Raw genomic sequence first — 6,487 nt, forward strand, 5'->3', positions numbered from 1 at the left:
TACAGTGTCTGTGGCAACTGCAAATATAGCAAATATGATCCTTTAAATTGTAAGTTTGTTTAATCAGTCAAGGATAAGTCAGTGCACATAAATGTACACAATCTCTGAATTAATTTTAGTACTGTTCGTTCACCACTTCATATGAAACACACCTCAGTATCATCTGTGCCAATATTTGAGGCCAACATGGCCCTGGCTCTCTGGTTATTTTCTCTATGAAAACTTAAAACAACGTGTATCTTTTGTCCAGTCCTACATTTGGTATATAAGTACTATAATTAATTCTCCCCATAGGAATGTATTATGTATTATGTAGCTCATAGTCCAGACTATGTCATATGAATCTTTCTGAACATATCACAACTACTTTAAGGTACAGCTGGATGTCACAATAAATATATGCTCATGTGTACACCTACTATTCACAGAGCATAAACATACTCATTTAGTATCTGCAGGGTTTGGCCTCTATCAGCTGACTTACAAGATTTGGATACCTGAGATTGCTTTATAATCGCCATACAGGTTGTGATTATGGGGAGGCCAAATGTGACCATCCTGGCTATGTGATAGCTGTCCAGGGTACAATACATTTTACATTTATTATTCGTACACACTCAGAAAGGATCTGTTGCTAAATCGTGTTGTATCCATACTAATGTAATATGTTGTCAGGAACAATTAGTACATTTGTACCCAAAACATAGGTTTCTTGTAGAGGCTGGACACATTTCCTACTCTAAGAACATTAATTATAGTAAAAAAAAATATTTCATGTAACATGTAATTGAGAACATTCTTTATATTACACATCATTTGTTTCATTGTAAACATTGCACAAAAAACCATCAGGGTATGGGAATCCCTTTGTCAGGAGTTATTATAAAAAAATAGTTATACAAATTCCACGTACTTGTACATGATATACTTACAACACCTTTTCAATCAATCAAGCAATCAGAACATTTGTAAAGGGCACTACTCACCCGTGAGGGTCTCAAGGCGCTGGGGGGGGGGGGGTTGGGGGGAGGGGAGGGGTGCTGCTACTACTCGAATAGCCAGGTCTTGAGTAACCTACTGAAGGTTAGTAGTTCTTGGGTCTGCCGTAGGAGGATGAGGAGGGTGTTCCAGGTCTTGACGGCAAACAGGGTTGGACTGGCCTTAGCAGGCACTGGGGGTTTTCCCCGGTGGGACGCTAGGGTGGGGGCCAATTATGGGCCCCTGGGGGCAGTTTTTGTTACATGGACGTTTTTGCAGCATAGCTGCAAAATCGGCACCTGTTACAAAACCGGTCGAAACCGGCCCTGGAAAACAGCTCGGCCGGTCCCGGGGCGGCCGGCCGAGCTATTTGCTGGAGCCAGTTTGGGTTCCCAGTCCGGCCCAGGCGGCGAGGTTGGAGAACGATCTGCTGCCGGTGGTTGTTCTTCGGAAGTGGGGGACGGTGGTGAGGGCGTAAAAGGTTATTTTTCATGGTAATTTATAGAGCGCTCCTTCAAAACAAGCAAAAAACCATCTAGTTATACGCCAGGGTGGACAGCCACGTTTTGAGTAGTTTCCTGAACTGCACATAATCCGCCTCAAGCCTAATAGAGGTAGGCAATGAGTTCCAAAGCTTCAGGCCCAGAAAAGAGAACCGGGTCCCACCAATGCGTTTCCGTCTGATTCTGGGCACTGTCAAAGATTCAGATGCATTGATCTCAGAGCACACTGAGGCAGATGCTTACTAATACACGAGGAAATTAACCTTGGGACAGTTTCTTGAATGGCTTTGAAAAGAATGCAGCCAGTTTTAAACATCGCAAGCTGCTCCACTGGAAGCCTGTGGAGATCTTTAAGCCGCGGAGTGATGTGGTATCTTCTATCCTTAAGATAAGTGATTCTTGCTGCTTGGTTTTGATTTATCTGAAGACGATGCCTCAAATATAGTGGGATACCATGGTAGAGGGCATTTCCATAATCGATTTTTGAGAGAACGAAGGCAATCACGATTTGAACACTGGCCTCTTTACTAAAGGACTGTCTAATCTTACGCAATTTGCGGAGTGGGACGAAGTAACTGAACTAATTTGGGCGTTCATAGACAGGTCAGAATCATTTAAAAAAAAAAAAATCTATTTATTTTACTAAGCCAGTAGCCAATTACAGAGAACAGCATAATATTTCCAACATAAGCTCTACATAATAGATAATTAAACATCATCGTAAAACAGCAGCAAAAAAGAAAGAAGAGAAAAAAAAATAGAAGAAAATGAACATTTGTATGAACTGATATATATATATATATATATATATATATATATATTACCTACTGGCGGTCGCCAGTAGGTATATATAGTTAGGATTTTTTCTCTATGGGATTTTTGAAAATTCTATGTCTAATAACTTTGGCGTTTGTGGACGGAATTGGCTGAAATTATCAGGAAAATGGAACATTTTGTTTCTGAGCAGCCCCTGAAAATTTGGGGGGGGGGTTCGTCAAGGCGGGGCCGAGAAAAAAGGGGGGTCCCAAAACGCGTTTTTCCCATGCAATTTTCGATAGGGCGGTTGGCCTCACTTTTAGCCCGAACGGCTGAATGGATTTGCACGAAACTTGGCAAAATTGTAGGGACTGTTAGCCCGATGTGCCTTTGCTAGGTCTCAATATATGTGCTCCAGTGGATTTTGAGAAATTAACGTTCAAAAAAATTATATATATCTGTAAGCGCGCTCCGGGCAGCGCCCCGGTTCGCGTACTTGACGCGTAACGGAACTTCGCGAAGCGAAGCTTATTGGCTCTACGGTGTCTGTCAACATTCTAAACAGTCCGGAGCGGCCGCCATCTTGTCTCTCGGTAGGATCGAGAGACAAGAGGAGGCCAAAACAAAGGGGGAAATGACCATAAGGGGGCATAGTAGATCCTCCCTGACCCCCTAGGTTTGATGTGGAGGCTTTAAAAGGGCCCCGCGGGGCAAGAAAAGAAATAAAAATGTTTTTGTTTTTTTTGCGTGGGGAGCGCCCGGTTCGCGAACCGGGAAGCGGCCCGGGGAGCGTACTATAAGGAAAAAAGAATGATAGACTTTTCAAATATTGTATGTTAATTGATTGTTTGTTTTGTTGATTTTTTTTTTTTTTTTTTTTTAAACAAATATTTATTATTGTGATTGTGTTTCAAAATTTAATAAAATGTCTACCATTTCACTGTCTGAAATGTCGTTATTTTCATTGAACATAGCTTGTAATGTTTGAGTGTGTAAAATGTCCTCATTTTCAAGGAGGACATCTACTGATTGCACACATTGCAGTAGTTCTTGGTCCCAAGTTTCATCCATAAATTCAATGTCATTTGGATCAATGATTTCTTGGTTGGTCTCTGCAAGGACAATTTCAAATGAAACTTTCTGTTCGCCTTCCATTTTGCCTGAAATTTGCATAAAAAAAAGATATATTTGTAGAGATAGGGCACTGTTGGGATTAATTTTAGATAGGCAGTTTTTAACAGTGAATTTATCTTTGGGCAGTGTATAGTATCAGAGTGGAAGTAGGAATATAAAAAAGTGTATGTGATTTAACGTAAGTAAATTCATAATTATACAAGAGAAGCCTAACTCCATCCATAACTATAACAGAGAAGTCTATCTAAATCTATAACTACTACAGAGGGAAAGTATATAACTATCAGAAAAAGTTTACCATATTAACTTAAAGTGCACAATATACTTCAGTTTTTTAAAATAACAACTTACCTTTAAAAAGAAGTTGAAGTTATTAGTGAAAATCCTATTGAAATGTACACCAGGAAGTAGTAGTCAAAATGGCTGTGTTTCATTCTCTTCCTTTATATATATTCAGGTACATAACCAATCAAATGTCAGGTAAAAAAACGTAGAAAATGAAAGTAACATTTTAATTGGTTGTCAATTCCAACACTTCAGATGTGTTTTGTGAAGTAATTTACCTCAGGGTATTTAGAGAGGTCTACAGGCTAAATGGCTAAATGGAATTCCAACCAAATTTGTGAAAATGGTAGGGATTGGTATCTAGTATGAGCAAATCTATATTTGGTGAAAGTGTCTCCAGGGTTTCTTCTGTAAATTACTTTCCCACCTTTTTTAATGGAGCGCTTCCCGGGGAGCGCCCCGGTACGCGAACCTTAAGCGCTACGGGAGTCCACCATTTTGTGTTTCGGTCGAATTAAGATACAAGATGGAGGGCACATAATGTTCAGAATGGGTAGAAGGGGACACGGTAGACGTATTTTGACCCCCTAGGTTTTCTGAGGATGGCGGAGGAGGCCCATATGTGCTGAAAAAAAACCATTTTTTTAAAAGAATTCGCGCGGTTCGCTTCCGGTTCGCGTACCGGGTAGCGCCCCGGGGAGCGTACTTTGTTGAAAATTCGTGAAAAAAGTTAGAGTAAAATAATAATTGAGAGTGATCAGATGTAGGGTAGCTCTGAGAAGAGCTTTTGGGTTTATGGTACATTTAGGTACTTATAAGTAGGTACCAATGCACAGTCTTAAATTCAGAATGAAAACTCTGTTCCCTGCATCTGAGAAGTGAACTCTATCTCCTCTGTAGATATCTTGCATGTAGTAATGCAAGTTATTGTTGTACATGGAGCCCATTCCATGGTCTCTCATGTAAGCTGAAACAGATTTGTTTACATGCTTCCTCGATTTCTCAATTTGTGGACAAAATTGGTTCGACCACCTCCATTTCTGTCTTTGGCATATATTTGAGTATACCAAGGCAGTTTGAGGAAAAAGTGCCATCAATTGCTCAAAGGTGTCCTTTAAAAGCATTTCCAGACCTACACCAGTCAAAGTGCCCACGTCATTACCTCCACAGTGCAAAATTAACAGGTCAGGTTTAGGCAAATGCATAAAGGTTTTCACCAATGGTATCAATTGGTGACATTTTAATCCTCTGTGGCCAAACCACTTAATTTCCACATCTTGTAAATTGAGGTTAGGTAAATTTCTGTTCTCAGCATACCTCTGAGCCCAGTTGATGTAACTATGTCCAACAATCCAGACAGAAAACATGGTGAGAGGAGGTTCTGCTGCAGTCAGATGAAGTGTGGCAATGAAATGGCAGTTGGAAAAATAAGAGTTTAAAATGAAAAAAACTGTGGAGTTTCTGTGTTAAGGAAGCAGTAGCAGTGATTGGTGGATTTTGATTGCTGAAAACAGAAAGTTAGGGTGCATGGATGAGTTCTTTGAAAGATGTAATTTGAATGGTCAAGAAAAAATCATTTAATGAAAGATTGCACTGGATATGCAGGTGCACTGAGAGTTCAGAGTTCAATTGAAACATTGTTGTGTGAACTTGCAAACATCAGAGGTCTTTCAGGAGGTGGTTGCTATGCAAAAAAGGCAGAGAGGGTAGAGGGGGGAAGGGTGTTGATTTGAAAAAAGTGAGGGAAGAGTTTTGATTGGGTGACATGAGAGATATGTGTGATGAATTACAGCATTTCTGTGCTTTTGATGGCTGCAGACTCTGGAGTGCATACCTTTTGCTCTGCTAAAGACAAATTGGTGTGTTTCTGAGACTGTTATGAAACTCATAAAGTATTTGCTAAGGTGAGAAAAGATTCATTTAATTTAGATAGACAATAGTATGCTTTAGGGAGAAAATTATGAAGAAAGTTCTGTATTTAAAATGTTGCTTTGTGTCAAGTGTTTTACAAATAGATGTTGTTTCTTTGAGTTACATAGCCATGTTAAAAGTGACCCTTAAAAAAACGCTTTCATGTGTCTTAGGGCATTGTAAGTCATTTCCCGATGAATGTAGGTATATAATTGATTTAGATGATGTGTTTAAAAACGATTTTTGAAAAATATTAGGTTTCTTGATATGTACTGCTAGAGCTTCATAGGTTGCTTGGGGCATATTTATAAGGCATTTGAGTCTCTCTGATGTTATTTTTCCCATTTTAATTTAAGACCTTTCCCCGTGGAGCAAGGTCCTTGTAAATATGCACCCATCTGTGCTTGGCAAATTTAGATTTTAATTATTTGACTAACATAGCCATGTTAAAAGTGACCCAGAAATGGTGCAAGGGCCTTAAAAAACGCTTTCATGTGTCTTGGGCCATTTTAAGTCATTTCCCCTTGAATGTAGGTATATCATTGATTTAGATGATGTGTTTAAAAACGATTTTGGAAATCAATTAGTTTACTTGATATGTAGTGCTAGAGTTTCATAGGTTGCTTGGGGTATATTTAAAAGGCATTTGAGTCTCTCTGATGTTATTTTTCTCATTTTAACCACTTGGATGCTGTGGTATCTGCAGGGGTATAATGTAATTTCCATTGAAATCAATGGAAACTCCATGACGAGTTACCCTTGTCATTGGCAGCCAAGTGGTTAATTAAAGACCTTTCCCCGTGGTGCAAGGTCCTTGTAAATACGCCCCCATCTGTGCTTGGCAAATTTAGATTTTAATTCTTTGACTAACATAGCCATGTTAAAAGTGACCCAAAAATGGTGCAAGGACCTTAAAAAAC

The sequence above is a fragment of the Lissotriton helveticus genome, chromosome 8 (genome assembly GCF_964261635.1).
Source record: "Lissotriton helveticus chromosome 8, aLisHel1.1, whole genome shotgun sequence".
NCBI lineage: Eukaryota > Metazoa > Chordata > Amphibia > Caudata > Salamandridae > Lissotriton > Lissotriton helveticus.